The 19176-nt window shown below is 41.2% G+C and overlaps 1 non-coding gene across 1 annotated transcript; it reads right to left on the bottom strand.

The window, feature by feature from the left end:
* Positions 1–8146: 8146 nt before the first annotated feature.
* Positions 8147–8253, bottom strand: LOC145641070 (small nucleolar RNA R71). Its single transcript, XR_014115142.1, has one exon. It is a non-coding gene; the product is annotated as a small nucleolar RNA R71 (small nucleolar RNA).
* Positions 8254–19176: the final 10923 nt, after the last annotated feature.

Raw genomic sequence — 19176 nt, 5'->3', positions numbered from 1 at the left:
AAGTTGCACAAGACGATGCCCTCCATTCCAGGCAACCGCAAGTCCACGCAATACCCTATTAATTCAGCCTTGGTGTTAGAGCAGAGACCACAGTTTGTAGCAAAAATTTCATGTAACTCACCCCCACTCCCACGAATTATTCCACCAGCTCCTGCTCGGCTTGGGTTCCCCTTTGAAGCTCCATCGGTATTAAGCCTGACCCAGCCCTCTCTCGGCATTTCCCATCTGATGAAAATCTCCTCCCTTCTTCGGTTTTGCTCATCATCATAATTAAGGGGGTTAGCCAGAGCTCTATTAATGTCTCCTACATGAGCAAAGATAAATGCAATTTGATCAAGAGGGATGTCAGCTTCTCTATCGAATGATCTTGCATTTCTCCAACGCCATATCCACCAACAAGTAACAATAAACAACTGAGCTCTATTCGAACTCAGTAAAGTATTGCCTTCATTCATATTATACTCCAACCACTCAGTACAGGGCGTAGGGGAATTTATAGCAGCAGTGCTCCAACCCAATTTTCTCCAAACTATAGAGGCAGCAGGACAACGACGGAGTATATGATCAACATTCTCCTCCATACCACAGCAGCTACATCGAGGATCATTTGTCAGCTTGCGAATGAAACGATTCGAATTCGTCATTAGCCTATCTCGAAAGGCAAGCCACAAAAACATTCGAATTCTCTGAGGCACAGGAGCTTTCCAAATCATACGCCACACACTATTATGCTCGCCATTAGCATCATCCAGATTTCGAATAATTTTAATAGCTGAGTTAATCGAAAATCCTCCAAATGAAGTGCCTTTCCAGTAAATTGAGTCGATAGCCTCATCATCATCAATTACCTCATGAGAAGCAATGCTGTCAAGAGTATCCGCATCCAAAAAATCAGCAAATAATTCATACTTCCAACCCGTATTACAATCCCAAAACTCTCGAACAGGTAGTTCTTGTATTGCACTAGGAGGAGTAGGATTAGCCACTTCAATTAGAGGAGTGTGACCAGCCCATCTATGCTTCCAAAAAAGGACCGAATCACCTTTACCCACTGCCATACTCACTCCTTTCTTGAGAACATCCACATTTTCCGTAATGCCCTTCCATACATTCGAAGCATCCACCCTCCTATTAAACATATCTATGTCACATCTACTTTCACAATATTTATTGCGAAGGATACGAGACCACAAGGCATCAGGCTTTGCAAGAACTCTCCAACCCAACTTGGTCATGAATGCGGAATTAGCTTGTCTCATCGATCGAAGCCCAAGTCCACCTTCACTTTTAAGCCTAGTAATACTTTCCCAGGCTACAAGATGTATCTTTTGATGATCCTCATCTCCTCCCCATAAAAATCTCCTAGTTTTCTTATCTATATCATCACACAGAGATCTAGGATTTTTTGTTAATTGCATAGTATAATAAGGGATAGAAGATAAACATGCTTGGGCCAAAGTATTCCTACCCGCAAGAGATAAAGTTTTCGATTTCCAACTTGCGAGTTTAGTATTTATCTTTTCCATGAGGTATTGATAATCCTGCTTAGATGTTCGACCATGAATAGTAGGGACACCCAAATACCTCCCCAAGTCATCCGTACAATCCATATTCAAGGTATTGCAAACCGACACCCTCACATCACAATCTGTGTTACTGGAAAAGTAAACGCAAGATTTATCAAAACTAACCTTGCTACCAGAAGTTCGACAGAATTTGTCCAAACAAGCTTTCATACAAATAGCTTGATCCACTGAGGCTTCGCTAAACAAAATTAAATCATCCGCAAAAGCTAGATGAGAAATATCCGGGCCATTCCTACTAGCTCTTCCAGGTTTCCAAGCTCCAAACTTCATTTCATGATCAATCAAGTGAGCCAATCGTTCCATACAAATAACATAAAGGTAGGGGAGAGAGGGTCTCCCTGCCTTATTCCCCTAGACGGCGAAAAACTAGCAGTAGGCTCACCATTCCACAGGATTTGTAATTTTGACGATGTAACACAATTCATGATCACATCCACCATGGTCTGGGGCAATCGAATCTCCAGCAATGACTCACGAATAAAGGACCAACGCAACCGGTCATAAGCTTTTTCGAAGTCAATTTTCACAGCCATCATCCCATGCTTTCCTTTCTTACGCCTTATCGAATGCATCATTTCTTGCACGATAATGATGTTATCAGTAATTTGTCTCTTAGGCACAAAGCTACATTGAGTGGGCGAGATTAAATAGGGGTTTTAAACGGTTAACAATGACTTTTGTCACTATTTTGTACACAACATTGCACAAACCAATTGGCCGAAAATGATTAGGACTTTGAGGAGAATCCCCTTTCGGAATTAAGACTAAAAAAGCATCATTTAGTCCTTCCGGGAACTTCGACCCATTCAACACCTCTTTCACCAAAAGAATCAAACTTGGAGCAACTATTTCCCAGTAATTTTGAAAGAAAAGCGGTTGAAATCCGTTCGGGCCCGAAGCCTTAAAAGCTTACATTCCCATGAGAGCTCTTTTAATTTCACAACCCTCAAACGGTCTGCTGAGGAGATCCCAATCCGTTTGATTCAAATACGGAAATTGATCGACTAGCATCCTTTCACCTGTAAAGTCAGAATCTTCTTCTTGGAATAAGTTCTGCCAATAACTCAACACCATATCTCTGATTTGTTCCGGGCATTGAATCCACTCTCCATCTTGATTTTTGAGCGATTCAATTTTATTTCTCCTGCGCCTAATAATGGTAGAGAGATGGAAATACTTTGTATTCCCGTCGCCATCTCTAATAGCATCTACGCAAGACTTCTGGAACCACAAGAGTTCTTCTTGGTTTAACACCTCATCCATCTCTCTTCGAAGTTTTGCTTCAAGCTTGACTAGATGTCTATCTCTGCCTTCCGCAAGCTTCTTCTGAATTCCTTCTAATCTTGCCCACAATTCAGATTTTTTTCAAAATATATTATGAAAAACATCTCTATTCCAATCCGAAAGGAAGCTAGCAAATTTTTTAAGAAATGGGATAATCGGCTCTTTATTATCCCATTTAGCTCTTAAAAAATCATCAAATTGAACATGACTCATCCAAGCAGCTTGAAATCTAAACGGCTTCAAAGAACTAGGGATAGGCGCAAAACCGTTTGTACTGATAAGAATTGGACAGTGATCACTTTGGGATTTTGGAAGATTTTTCAAGGATCCCTCCTCAAACCGAATTCTCCATGCATCATTAACCAGCCCACGATCAAGACGAGCTGACTTAAAAGTCTCAACAGAGTTGCCTCGGAACCAGGTATGCTCGGGGCCCGAACACCCCAAATCAATTAAATCATTCTTATCTATCCACTCCGAAAAGGCTTGACATCTTCTTATCATCTCAGAGCCCCCTACACCATTTCGCTCATTCATCGAGGTAGTATCATTGAAGTCCCCAGCAAGTAGCCACGGACCATTATATTCACGCTTGATTTGATCTAAAGCATCCCACAGATCTTTCCTTAGTGAGCTATCGGGACTTACGTAAATCGCAGAAAACAGCCACGGATCAGCACCCAATTTTCTAATTTCAACAGTTAAGTGCTGCGTGTGGCTGCCATAATCAGTCACTGAAATCTCTTTCGCTCTCCAGAACAACCAAATACCACCAGCAAACCCCTGGGCTTCCACTCTCTTTTGGCCAGAAAAAGCGATTTTGTCACAAATTTTCTGTGCTTGATCCCCACTCAGATGTGTTTCTACAAGCACCAAAATAGTAGGTCTATTTATTCTAATCAACTCTCTAATTAAAGTCAATTTGTTCCCCGCACCTTGAACATTCCATACCATAATTTTTATAGACATATTAAACGTCGGAAAATTGGGGAAACGGTCATAAACGTTCAACGGAACATTAGGCAGAAGAGAGAGATAGGCATCTCTCAACGCTCTCATCGGGCCGTCCGTCACATACGGAATTTGGAACGTAGCCATCAGATCCGGAGGAGAATTCGGATTAAGGTATGAATCCACTTGGAACAGAACTCTGTTGGCCAATGTTCACCATTGAAGGTCCCTCTGTCTGGTAGTCGATGAACATGTCATAGGTCGGGGGGATCCGAGTCTCCAAGCATGATGACACCATCGACGGGTTCATGATTCGACTCACTTATTGCACTATCCGCAATCTCACACGAGATTCCTTTGATATGTACAATAGAAGAAGTAGAGGAAGCACCTTCATACAAATTTTCTTTCCCAAAAACACGAGGCTTAGAATAAGGAAGAGAAGATTTAGTACCAAAATTAGAGTGATTTTTCTTAATCCCTCTCGATGAGTTAGTCAGCAAATCTTGAATTTGGGGCAAGGGGGATACGCTGACTAAACTCCTTATTTGATTTGACCAAATTAGGCAATTTTTCCTTAGTAAAAAGTCTGCTGCCCATAACAAGATCCGTTTTTCCAAGATTAACTTGATCATCCTTAGGGGAATCCCCCAAGTCCATAATTGACTTATTCACCAAATTTTGACTATCTTCTACCATAGCAGAATTATCTTGTGAAATCTGTTCACTTGCCATATCTTGATCCTCTCCCAAGTTAACAGATGTTCCCTTAGGAAAAATTTCCTTGTCTGATCCACTTTCCTCAACAATCTCTTTGGTTTGATTCCTCAAAAATTCCATGGAATTATTTCCCTCTTCCACTTGATTTAGCACATTAAATCTCGACCCCGAGCTATTAACACCCTCTTTCCTGGGTTGACTTTTAGGAACCCATTGGCTTGGTTTCTTCACTTGACCTACAGGTTGAACTTGCACCTTAGCTCCACCTTGTTGCTTGGGATTACTACCTCCAGCACCCTTAAAATTTGTCTTTCTTGAAGTTCTTTGGACTATCATCCATGCCCCATAAGGATCCTGCACATCAGTCTGTGCATTTTTCTTCCTAACCTCCATATTAGTCCCCTCCCCTGCTTCTTTATTAGAGACAATACCACATTGCTCATCTTTATGTCCCAATTTCCCACATTTAAAGCAAATGAGCCGTAAACCTTCATATTGGATTTTCCCAACACGACCATTCATGCGGAATTTGGACAACAAGGGCTTGGTTAAGTCTACTTCGATACTGAATCTCACGAATTGACCACGATCTCTAGACTCAGTATGTTTATCAATACGCATAACTCGACCAATTTTTGATCCAATCTTGTGTAGGAAGGTCTTATCGAAATATTCGACAGATAAATTGGGAATTCAAACCCACGCTGTTAACTTCTTGATAGGTTCTTCGTCCGGGACGAAATTGGGGATCCACTTCCTAATAGTTAGATAACTATCGCTAATAATCCATGGACCTTGAGTCAGAACAAACTCATAATCATCCATATTGTTGAATCGAACAATATAGTAATCACAACCCACATCAGTTAATGAAATATCTCCCTTCAAACACCATTTCAGCCTCAATTTTCGAATAAGAAAATCATAACTTAGCTTTTTATCAAAAAGCTTGATAATTAGCGCATCTTTCCAAGGGAGTCTCAATCTCCTTTTTTCCACCTTCGACAGAAGAATTGTTGGGCACTTATCATCATCTTCAACATTTTCACATGGAATATCATCCTCTGAGTCATCATCATAAATTTCCATAGCATCAAATAGGGGATTACTCGACTTCTGAATCCCATTCATTACTTGCAAATACGAATCCTGATCGCCTTGCCTCTGATGAGTCTCACCCTCAACCATTTGCATTTCCACATCATTCACCTCTTGCCCTGAATGGGATCCATCCCCGTCAGAACCATGGGACTTGATGTGTCTATTTTATATTGTATTTTACCCCCGTCCCTTGGTCATAATTAGTAGTGTTTTTGGCTCTTTAGAGCCACTTTTATTACTAATTGGTGTTTTCTAGTGTTTTCGTAGATTTGGTTGACTTTTGCAGGGATTTATGCTTTTGGAGTATTTTCCCGAGATATTTTGGAGCAATCACGAGCATTGGAGAAGCACGACCAGAGTTTATAGCCCAGGGCCGGTTAGAGCCATCGAACCGGTGATTAAGGGCTCGGTATAGGTGATACCGGGGCATTTGGACCGAGTATTCAAGACCGGAAGAGGAAACCCAGACTGGCCCGAAGAGTTGGAGCTCAATCGAAGTCCAAATAGTGGCCCAAATGAGCCGCTCGACCAAAAAGGCTGGTGCCCGGAGGCGCGCCCGGCCGGGCGGGAGAAGCTTTGGCTGGCGCCCGGTGACGCGCCCGGTCGGGCGCGAGATTAGTAGTAATGAGCAAAAAAGGCGCGCCCGATCGGGCGGTGCCTCGCCCGATCGGGCGCGTGTATTTCTTAGGAAACGTTTAACATCGTTTTAATTTGTTTTAATTTAGGATTTTGTACGGAGTATAAATACTCCTCCGTAATACGATTTTAGTATCTCTTCTTCTTCTTTTTACTCTTTCTTGACTCTCTTAATTATTCTCCTAGATTTCTTTTCCCTTAAACCTTTGTTCTTAATTCCAGATTTATTTTGGTAACGATTTCTCTTCTCTTAATCTTAGTTATTTACTTTATTCTTTTTATCATGTCTTGCTTTATTACTTTGATTAGTTTAGATTTAATTATGTGTGAGTATTTTTATTTCTAGGGTTTATGGGGATCCATAAATAATATGAAGGGGTAATTTATTGTTGTTAATTATCAATGCTAGATTAATTTCCTATTGATTGATTTAATGCTCTGTGACTAGATTAGGCCTATCTTTTATGCATGAGTTTGACAATATTGATTCAAGATTCGAGAGATGAGAATTGATGTTTAGGTCTAGTTTCAATAGGCAGGTTAATTTATAAATGGTTAAGTCGAGATTCGAGAGATGAGATTTAATACCGGTAGATTATTTCTGTGATTGTAATACGTAGCGAAAGCCCTTTGCAATCTGGTTAATTGATGCATTGATGATTGACTATTATTGATTATTGGTATTGCATGATAATTTCTTATTGAATTGTTTTAACGTTTTACAATTGCGGCTTGTAAAAGTATGGCAATATTAAATTGATGAATCGAGCAGATGTTAATTTGATATTAAAGGCTATTTTGAATAAGAACTTAGATCTAGTAAATTGCGAGAGCCTGTTAGATCTATGTTAATTAATAAATTGCGAGAGACTGTTAATCATGTTATTTATGCAATGTCAATGATTGATTACTATATTTTACCTTGGAGTATTATTTATTGGTGAACCTATGCCCTAGATCCTTTCATATATTGTTTTCTTCCTATTCTCAATCTTAGTAGTTTAGTTTCTTATTCAAATATAAATATTGGTTACTTCATAATCTAGATTATTTTAGTTAATTAGAAATAGAAAGACTTGTTTCCCTATGGAGATCGACCCTACTTCCCTATCTGCTTTAGTTAGAGGATTTAGGAATTATTTTTGATTAGGGGATACGACTTTACCCTGTCAAAATTTGGCGCCGTTGCCGGGGAAACGGTTTTATTTTTATTTCTTATTGTTTTTGTAGTCTAGATTATTTCCCTTTTGTCTTAGAGAGCGTTAGTTCTCTGAGACAAATCTCATATTTGCTTCTAGTTTTTGTTTATGCCCAAGTGTTCCAGATCAGGTTACATCCCATTCGATCCTGAGATCGAACGTTCCTTCCATAGACAGAAAAATTTCTACAAGCAAATCCTGGCGGATTCTGGTGATAATAACAATAATCACCGCGATCCTCCAACTGATTCCAGTGATTTAGAGGCATCATCAGATGCAGAATCAGAGATGACGGCTCTAAAGAAGCTCAGTGATTATTCACAACCAAAGCTTACGGATTTTCCACATCTCACCCCTACTCCGGCTCTTGATGGGGTTCAATTTGAAATTAAACCTCAATTTATAACGATGATAGAGAGGAAGCAATTTCGTGGAGCCAAGGGTGAAGACCTGAATCTTCACATTGTCGACTATTGTCAATATTGCAACACCATCAGGCAAGCCGGGGTCACTCAAGACCAAATCAGGGAGATTCTCTTACCCCTCTCTTTAACTGGAAAAGCTAAATTGTGGTTTAATGGCTTAAATAGAACTACACTTGGTATAACTGACTGGGAAACTCTTGTTTTGAATTTCTATAACAAGTATTATCCTGCAGAGAGAACAACAGTACTACGGAGTGCGATCTAGAACTTTGCCCAAGAAGCCGATGAATCTTTATATGAGGCTTGGGAGAGGTTCAAGGACTTACAAAGAGAATGCCCTCACCATAATTTAGCGCAATGGCAGTTAATCCAAGCCTTTTATAACGGCATTGGAAATTCCTCTAGAATAATTTTAGACTCTACAGCTAGTGGGAGATTTATGAATCTTAATGTTAGATGATGCAGGTCAGGTTATTGAAGACATGGCGATACACAATTCCCAATATGGGAACCCTAGAGGATTTGCTAACAAGGGGAAGCATAGTGTCTGATTTGGGTATTTTTTACCCGGCCAGGTGGCCCAATCAAAAAGCGCCACGTGTCCTCCAAAGAGGTGCCATTTGGACCTATGGAATGATGACACGTGGAGGGCGGACACTCCTCTGTCCTACGCAGACTGATGATCCAGCATGGACCATCCAGATGGCGACACGTGTCACCCAAAAGGTGCCCAAAAACCTTTTGGGCTCAGTGACACGTGTCGCTCAGGCATTGCCCCTGGGATGGCGGCCTTCAAAGGCCCAAATCCCGAGGCGCCGCAAAACGGCGTGACCTAATTCCTAGGTCACCAGATCCTAGGAGGGGCACACTTTTAAAAAAGGACCCTATAAATAGGGACATTCTTACATTTATGACAAGACAGAGAATATACACGCAATACGAGACAACACGTCACTTATCATAGAGCTGTCGTTTTCAAGGAACACACAACACTTTACCTGATCTTGGAATCCGAGCAGATAAACTTTACTTCCGCACGTTTTATTACCGAACGCTTACTAACTTAATCTTCGAAGGCGGACCACCGACTATCCATCGGTCCGTTTGCTTTGCAGGTACATGCGTCCTTTGCTGAATCCAGTCTCAGGGTTGTAACTCTCCCAAGGGACAAAAACCCCCGAAACATTTGGCGCCGTCTGTGGGGAGAGTACCTCTGAAATGGCTTCACAAGCTCCTGTACCGAACCCATAGGCCAATCGACCTCCAGAAGACGTAGAGGTCCAAACGGATCATGACTTAGGTGACGACGCTGATGTCGAAACCTATGTGGATCCAAATGGATCCCTCATCTCTAAACGCATCTGCAGTAAGGAAAGGCGGGAGCGCCATCATGACCAGGCAGGGCCAAGCAAAACTGCTGGTCAGCCAAAGAAGCCCTCGGGGCGGCCAGTTGATCCTTCACAGGCGGCAGGATCGACTCCCGTCACTCGAGATGAACTAATGACACTCCTGAGCAGCCTTAGGGGTGAAATCAAACAACTCGCCTCAAAGAAGTCGCCTGCTCCTAGAAAGGAGCAGTCGGCCAAGAAGCCAACTCAAGCTGGCAAACAGAAGTCGGTCAGGAACCGTCAGCCAACTCCTCATCCTGCCCCTAAGGAGAAGGCCCGACCCCAATTTGACCTTACTCGGCCCCGTTTCCCAGAAACGGGCGCAAGAAAACCCATCCGGCACATACAGCCGGATGGTAGCAAGAAAACGTTATCTGACGCTCGGCAATACATTGAAGAGAGGAGAACCCAGCTATCAGAGTCGGCTTCAACGTCGACTTATCATGATAGCTTTTGGAATACCTCTGTGAGGTGTTCCCAGTCTGTACATGACACTCCAGCAAGCAGCCAACGGATTCAGTCTAGCCCTCATATGATTCAGTCGGCCCAGTACATGGCACAACCATTGTACCAGGCGCCAGTTTTACCTTACATGCAACCTGCCCTCTTTGGAGGACATGCGGCATACAGCTATCAGCCGATGGACTGGCAGCTTAGGCTGCAACACCTTGGAGATCAACCCTCTGCTTTCGCTAGGGAAATAACTGAAGCCGTACAGCCGGCTAAAGTTAAAAATGTTCTAGTGGGAGCCTATGACGGGACCTCCAACCCAGAAGACCACCTGCTAGCATACACCCACCTCATGTATTTACAGGGGTTGGATGATGCCGCATGGTGTCGTTGCTTTCCAGCCACCCTGAAGGGCATAGCCCAACAGTGGTTTGGCAATCTGCCGGCTGGTTGCATAAATAGCTTTAAGACGCTTGCGTTCTTGTTTGCTTCAAACTTCTCTATGAACATCCCTGCCAAAAAGACAAGTCTTGACTTGAGCAATGTACAGCAGGGAGATAGAGAAGGCTTGCGTTCCTACGTCAGGCGGTTCAATCTGGTCCGAATCCAGATTCATGGGCTGTCTGATGAGGTCGTTTTCACAGACTTCTTTAAGGGTCTGAAGGACGGGTCTACTTTTAAGTACGAACTCGTCCGCAAACAAATCTTTACTCTGCAAGGAGCCTTGCGAGAGGCGGAAGCCTATATACAGGCGACCGAACTCTGCTCCTCCAATAAGAGTCGGACCATAAGAAGTCCGACCGGCAGAAAGAGAGTCGGCTTGCTCAGCCGGCTCCTAAGCCATAAGAGAGCAAAAAGAAAAAGCAAGTCTGAGCCATTGATAACTCTGATCAACCGGCCCAGAAGAAGAAAAAGGAGTGAAAACCGTACGTCCCAAGGTACGAATTCCACAAGGACTGCTGCTCTATCCTCTTGGAAATTAAGGATCGGCTGACTCTTGAAAAGCCGACTCCTATGAAAGATTCCGCCGAAAATCGGAACAAAAACAAGCATTGCCATTTCCATGAGGATGTTGGCCATGACACGAACGACTGCTTTAGTCTCAAGCGGGAGCTCGACCGTCTGGCCGACAAAGGACAGCTGAAGTCCTATGTGAAGTCCAAGGTGACTTCAAAGGAAAATCCGGGGCAGTCCAAGAAAAAGACTCCCCAGCCTGCTGTGAGTGCCGAAACTGATGAAGATCCGGTATACACCATAGCAAGCGGATTTGCCGGAGGTGGCCCGACCATTCGGGGCACCAAGGACCATCTGAGAAAGATGGTCAACTCTGTTGAGGAAGGGGATGCGGCAGGCACATCCACCTTCCCTAAAGTTGTCATCACCGAGCAGGACAGAGGCAAAGTCCGTCGGCCGCATGATGACCTTGTTGTCATTGAGTGCAAGGTCGCCAACCAGTTGGTTGGCCGAATTCTGATTGACACAGGAAGCTCCTCTGACCTCGTCAGCCTCAAATGCTTATCCAATCTCAAGTACAAACCGGATAGCATGATGGAGGTCACCCACACCCTTGTTGGGTTTGGGGGAGGACTTGTGCATCCAGTCGGACGAATTGACCTACCTGTCCACCTGGGAAGCAGGGGAGACGGTCGGCACATGACCATCCTTTTCCTAGTGGTTGAAGAGCTCACAGCTTACAGCCTCATCTTTGGCCGTCCCACTCTTAACGAGTGTAAGGTCGTCATCATCCCTGCTCTCATGCTACTCAAGTATGAGAAGGATGATGGGACAGTCGGCTCCCTTAATGGGGACCAAAAGACGGCTCGAGAGTGTTACCTCTCGGACGTCAAGCCCGCGGCCGTAGCATCCGGTCGGGGCAAGAAAACAATCGACCTCGACGATGTCGAGGAAGAACAGTCGGCCCCACCAGCCGGAAAGAAAAGAAAGACTGATTAGCTGGTGGTGGTCAAAAAAGAAAAACAATAGCAATCACTGACCGGGGAACGGTCGGATGACCTCCATCCTCAGCCTACTGGTGAACACATTGATATCCCTCTGGACGACAGCCGTCTAGAGCGGACCGTTAAGGTGGGGACGGTTGCATTTGCAAAGCTGGGTGAAAGCCTTCACCAGCTGCTGAGGGAATTCAAAGACATCTTTGCCTTTGAAGTGGAGGAGATGCCAGGCATCAGCCCGGATCTCGCTGTCCACAAACTCGCCGTGGATCCTAAAAAGAAGCCCATCCTTCCAAGACCCCTATCCGTCCAGGTGGCCTTATCACTCGAATAGCAGTGAAAAAGGTTGGTTTTGTAGTAGAAGGACCCCACCAACTAACCAACTATGGACCAGATACCTACATGACTGCTAGGTATTTTGAGGATGTGGGGTGGGTTAGACCGGATAGCGAGCAGACACCCTTTTGGTGTATTCGGACTGGGAGCGAGCAACCTTTGTCCATTTTTCCCTTACCCAGTCCTGACTTGACCGCCTTTCCCCCAAGGCAACCTTCTTACACTTATGATGTTTTAGTTGCCAACGCTAGGGGGCAGGCACCACCACCACCAGTTCCACCACCCCAGCCTCAGCCCGAGGTGGCTTTCTCTCCACCTCGTATGTCCCACTCCATCCCTCATGTTGACTCTGACCCTGTTTGGGATCTTCAGAGTATAGGTCAGGCCCTAGGACGTATCGAGCATTCCCATACTGACCTTAGGAGGATGGTAGGCTCCTTAGACCAGAGGTTAGGGTACCTAGAGAGGAACCAGGGTAGAGCTCTCTACCCTATGTACGATGATTATGCTCATCGGGGCAACATTCCCGACAACGCTATTCACCCTGACTGGTTTCAGCCTCCACCCCAGGGATACGATAGGGATCCCACTGCCCGTGGTATTTACACTGACTATTCTTCTTTCTTCGGGTACGGCCAGGACATTCCTTTCGGGGGACCGGCGGGGGGAGGGAGTTTTCACGCTGATTATTTTGGTGGTAGCTCTTCTGGTGCAGGTGGCAGTGGAGGTGCGGGTTTCGGCTTGATGGATGAGGATGATCAGGACTAGCTATGCTGGACTAGTTCCCGAGCCAATGAGGACATTGTCTGATTCTGGCTTGGGGGAGATTTTGGTTTGGTATATTTCTTTTTCTCTTTTCTTTTATTTTTGGTGTGTTTTCTGAGGTTAAATTTCCTGCTTTCTAGGTTAGTTTTATTGCTTTCTTTTATATATAAAAATACAAAAAAATTGAAAAATAAAAAAAATTCAAAAATACGTTCCAATGAATTATAAATTATGCTTCCCAGTGCCCCTTACTTGAGAAAATTGTTTTGATTCTTGGTATTTGATGATAGGCATTGTGGATTAGTTGATCATGATTTGATGTTTGATTGCCTTGAAACCTTTACATGCATCAATTTTGTCCAACTACTTGTGAATATAGTGCTTGACTAGTTGATTTGGTAAGGAATGTGTGATAGTTCCATAGTTCCTGGTATGTCAATGAATTTGAGTATTGGTTTGCAACTATTAGTAATATTTATATGATTCATTATTATGCACATTGTGGAGGACGAAGGCATTCGTTCTTTTAGGTAGCCTCCAGTTATTGTAGATACATTTGTTCCCTTCTTGCTACCCATGTTGTTGCCTTGACTTTTTGTTGTTTTATTAGCCATATTACAAGCCTATTTTGCCCCATTGGTTACTAGTCCCAAGCTTGGCTTGGGGGAGCTATTAGTGAGTGAGGTGAGGGAGTCTGTAGTGTGCTTATTATTTGCACAACTTGGGAGGGACTTTGAGAAGTTGTTTTGTTGTTGATCATGTTTATTTTTTATTAGTTTGAGAGTTATATTTTCTTGAAAAAATAAAGCATGATGATATGAAAAAAAAAGAGAAGTTCAAAGAAAAAAAAATGTAAAAAAATAAGTGAACTTCGAAAGAAAAAAAAATGTTCAAATGTTCTAGTTGGAGGTTGATCAAAAGAAAAATAATAGAGCTTCAATGAAAAATTCAAGTTTGGAAATAAAGTTTGTTTATTCACTCTATTACTTCATTATTATATCTTATGAGTGAAATTATAAGAGTTGGGATTATTTATTATGATTGGAGTATATTTGGTTTTTGTTGGAGTTGGTTATGTAGGAGATGTATGATCACTATTTATTTTGATCGTGGGTTTTATTAGGATATGGCTCCTTTAAGCATAGTTTTTCTCTCACTTATTCCCAAATTTATCCTACCCTTTACCCTAGCCTTACACTACAAGCTTTAAAGACCTTCCGACCTTTGTGCATAGAATTGTATGAATGTGAAAGTGTTGTTTATCAATGCAAGTTATGATTTGGCATATTTCGAGTCGACTAGTAGGATTGAGCGTTCATTGTTTTATACACACGAGAGTGTGAGTTGGGAGGGCATTGTTCACATAAAGGGGGTTGGATGGAGAGCGATCGTGTACATCTTTTACTCGCCACAAAAATGAGAGTCGAGTGTGTGAGCACTAGTCTTGAATTCTATATGCTCTTGTGGTTTGCTCTATTTGACAATTGTTAGGGAAGAAAGGTAATTGGATGGATTTGATTGGTTGACTTTAAAGCATGTTTATTTGATTTACCCTGAATCGTTTATGCTTGATTTTTACTTTTTGGGGTGAAGCATATTTATTGATTCATTGATGAGATCTTTGCTTAGGGACAAGCAAAGGTTTGGCTTGGGGGAGTTTGATGTGTCTATTTTATATAGTATTTTACCCCCGTCCCTTGGTCATAATTAGTAGTGTTTTTGGCTCTTTAGAGCCACTTTTATTACTAATTGGTGTTTTCTAGTGTTTTCGTAGATTTGGTTGACTTTTGCAGGGATTTATGCTTTTGGAGTATTTTCCCGAGATATTTTGGAGCAATCACGAGCATTGGAGAAGCACGACCAGAGTTTATAGCCCAGGGCCGGTTAGAGCCATCGAACCGGTGATTAAGGGCTCGGTATAGGTGATACCGGGGCATTTGGACCGAGTATTCAAGACCGGAAGAGGAAATCCAGATTGGTCCAAAGAGTTGGAGCCCAATCGAAGTCCAAATAGTGGCCCAAATGAGCCGCCCGGCCAAAAAGGCTGGCGCCCGGAGGCGTGCCCGGCCGGGCGGGAGAAGCTTTGGCTGGTGCCCGGTGACGCGCCCGGTCGGGCGCGAGATTAGTAGTAATGAGCAAAAAAGGCGCGCCCGATCGGGCGCGTGTATTTCTTAGGAAACGTTTAACGTCGTTTTAATTTGCTTTAATTTAGGATTTTGTACGGAGTATAAATACTCCTCCGTAATACGATTTTAGTATCTCTTCTTCTTCTTTTTACTCTTTCTTGACTCTCTTAATTATTCTCCTATATTTCTTTTCCCTTAAACCTTTGTTCTTAATTCCAGATTTATTTTGGTAACGATTTCTCTTCTCTTAATCTTAGTTATTTACTTTATTCTTTTTATCATGTCTTGCTTTATCACTTTGATTAGTTTAGATTTAATTATGTGTGAGTAGTTTTATTTCTAGGGTTTATGGGGATCCATAAATAATATGAAGGGGTAATTTATTGTTGTTAATTATTAATGCTAGATTAATTTCCTATTGATTGATTTAATGCTCTGTGACTAGATTAGGCCTATCTTTTATGCATGAGTTTGACAATATTGATTCAAGATTCAAGAGATGAGAATTGATGTTTAGGTCTAGTTTCAATAGGCAGGTTAATTTATAAATGGTTAAGTCGAGATTCGAGAGATGAGATTTAATACCGGTAGATTATTTCTGTGATTGTAATACGTAGCGAAAGCCCTTTGCAATCTGGTTAATTGATGCATTGATGATTGACTATTATTGATTATTGGTATTGCATGATAATTTCTTATTGAATTGTTTTAACGTTTTACAATTGCGGCTTGTAAAAGTATGGCAATATTAAATTGATGAATCGAGCAGATGTTAATTTGATATTAAAGGCTATTTTGAATAAGAACTTAGATCTAGTAAATTGCGAGAGCCTGTTAGATCTATGTTGATTAATAAATTGCGAGAGCCTGTTAATCATGTTATTTATGCAATGTCAATGATTGATTACTATGTTTTACCTTGGAGTATTATTTATTGGTGAACCTATGCCCTAGATCCTTTCATATATTGTTTTCTTCCTATTCTCAATCTTAGTAGTTTAGTTTCTTATTCAACTATAAATATTGGTTACTTCATAATCTAAATTATTTTAGTTAATTAGAAATAGAAAGACTTGTTTCCCTGTGGAGATCGACCCTACTTCCCTATCTGCTTTAGTTAGAGGACTTAGGAATTATTTTGATTAGGGGATACAAATTTACCCTGTCAGGACTGCCGTTTGAATTTCTTGTTTGACGTTTGGAGAAGGTCATTTTCCTCACTCGAAAGCCCTAAGTTTTCTCTTGCTATTTTGCTCTCCATTTTTACTCTATATCTCTAATTCATATATTTTCAATTGTGTATTCCTTGATTTCTAAGCGCAAATGCATGTTTAACATGGCCTATTATGTTTTTAGAGTGTGTACTAAAATGGTCTAAGCTTAGTTTCATGTTTAAGGTTGGTTTTTGGGAGATTTGGCGTGATTGGTACTGCTGCATATATTAGTGTAGGGGATGATGTAAATATGATTTTAATTTGGCATGTTCTCTCTTGAATTTTAAGTCCGGAATTGTTTTTTATGATGCCTAATGAGTGTATGTATATGCCTTAATTTTTATTTTGCATTTGAAGAATGTTTGGTTGAGTTTTTATGATGATTTTCGGAGTTACTTGTTGGTGTCCTGTTTTGGTTGTTTTATGAAATTCTAGTTTGGATTTGTTGTTTTATAAAATGAATTTATGGGATTTTTATTATAACTATTATATGTTAGTTGAATTTATATTTTAATAAGTGATGTGTGAATTTTTGGGTATTATAAACCCCTAAAGTAAAATATTTCGATGTGTGTTTGAATATGCGTGGGATGTAATTGTATTGTCGACGTCGTAATGCTTTAGAGAAGGATAACACTATCTTTAGCATTACTTTGCCAAGAGTTGTGAATGCACTTAACTGTTGAACTCCGACAATTAATTATATTCCCAAACTCAGATGATACCTTCTGTGGTTTATTATGTTGAAGTGTGTTTTGAAATTGGAATTTCAATTGAATTTAAGAAATATGATTTTCTTATGTTGTTTGAATTGAGTGTAAGACCATGTTTGGCTGCTCTGCAGATTTCTCAGTGAAATATATTATATTATCTATTTTAAGTGATTTTTGAATTGTGTGTGGGGCCATAGTCGGGTGTGAGGCCGAGTTGCTTCCCGATGGTTAATGAACATGCTAACTACCTGGATTGCGAGTCTTAGGTATCTCAACCTGGGTTAATTGTTGTCGTCCGGGGGTGTGTAAGACCTTATAGGCATCTACCCATAACCGGGAGTTGGCCAATCTTAGACACAATCTTTGCGAAATGACTGGGGGTTCGTCCTGACAAACCTTAGGAAATGGATTGCGAGGCCACTAGCGTTCCCTCCATGCTAGTTCTACTGTTTTGAAGGTTTTGAGCTTGAATTATTTAAACTATTAAATTATTACTTTTGAAGTTTATATATTATGATTGAAATTAAGTGATTTAATATCGATATTCCTGTTTTATGTTTATTTTGAAATATTTCATTGTTTGTATGGTTTGATGGTTTTAAGTGATTTCATTTAAGTTTTTAAGTTGTTTGTGGTTGTGGTTTCTTTCTGTTAATTTAAGTCTAAAATCTTCTATTTCTGATTTGAGGGAGAACCACTAGTTGCTCCCCACTGATTGTGGAACGTTGTTATAATTTGCAGGTTCCATTTGTTTATTTGATCTCTGTGACGATGGGTTGGGGATTGAGAGTTTAGAACCTAACTTTTAGGCTTGTATGCCTTTATTGTTAGTTGCTTATTTAATACCTTGAATTTGCATTGGTTTAGTTTGGCTGATAAGGGTTATTCTGCCCTTGGCTTTTGAATGTAATTGATTTGCCTAAGTTTAAGTTCATTTGTTATTTTCTTTTGTTCACTTAGTTTGCGCTTATCTTAAACAACTTAATTTGGATGTATGAATGAGTTAAACTTGACCTTTATACCTAGGTTAATCTTGACTTTGCCAATCAAAGTTAAGTAGCCTCCCGTTCAGGCGTAATTCCGCTAACGCTTCCAGTTCCAAAAGGACGGGGTGTTACATACAACTAATAGAAAGTCTTATGGGTTCAGTTAAGAAATAATAATCAGCGGCCTAAGGAAGTAAATACCACGGAACTCTCGCATTTAAGCATTAAAAATAGTCTTGATGCAATCAGGAACATAGGTGTGATCCATGTGTCCCACTGCCATATGTATTCCAACATTAGCAAGTTCATGAGCCATAATTTTGTCCATCCTTCGAATGTGGCGCATATCAACCAGCTCAAATTCAGTCATTAATTCAGCTGTTTCATTGATAAGAGCAGCAAGTTCATGGTGAGTAGTGTCACCCATTATATCAAACATCACTTTGATTGAAATAGCATATGTTTCAACAATGATCTTCTGGAAGTGATGAACTTTAGCAATTGTAATGCCTTCCTTAACAGCAAGTAACTCAACAACCAAATGGGTAAGGGCGTTGTATTTGCTTGTGAAACCCATCACCCACGAGCCATCCTGCTTCCTAACATAGTCACCTCTAGCTGCATCACTAATAGCCACCCAAGCCCCGTCAGTAGTGACCTTGGCATACCCTTGGGGGGGGGGGGGCAGGATTCCAAGCAATCCGATTCCTACGAGGGGTTAGAGTTATAGCTTCCATCTCCCTCTCATTATCCCGCAATATATGGTTAGTGCATTGATGATCTATAATAAAGCTATTAAAAATAGAATGAGAACTAGCAATAGAGAGATCAAAGACCGCTTTATTTCTAGCTCTCCATAGATGCCATATAGCCACCGAAAATGTCATTTTCCAATGTTTATTCTGCTTCAAATTATAATTCACCCAATCTGTCCACGAAGCATTATAAAAAAATAGGTAATCGAAGAGGTCAAGAAGACTAATTTTGGAGAAGATTGTATTCCATAAAATATCTGACATTGTGCAATCTTTGAAAAGATAAATATGAGATTCAGTATGAGAAGAACATCTAGCACAATTAGGAGAGATGGAAGGAATGAAAGAGTTAAGTTTTTCAGCCACAGGAAGGATACCATGCATACAATTCCAAACTAACATTTTGTATTTGAAGGGACATTTAATTTTCCAAATAGATTTCCGAGAGGAGCAATGATTGGAGGGGGTACATTTGGTAGATATGGAAAGATGGTAAGCAGATCTGATATTGAATGTACCATCATTAGGATGTTGCCATTGAATGAAGTCTTCAAAGTTGGGATTATAAGAAATGGGAGTGGCTAGGATA

Source organism: Chenopodium album, chromosome 7 (genome assembly GCF_948465745.1).
Source record: "Chenopodium album chromosome 7, dcCheAlbu1.1, whole genome shotgun sequence".
Lineage (NCBI taxonomy): Eukaryota > Viridiplantae > Streptophyta > Magnoliopsida > Caryophyllales > Amaranthaceae > Chenopodium > Chenopodium album.
The sequence above is the reverse complement of the archived record's forward strand: the minus strand, read 5'-3'. Positions and strand labels throughout refer to the sequence as shown.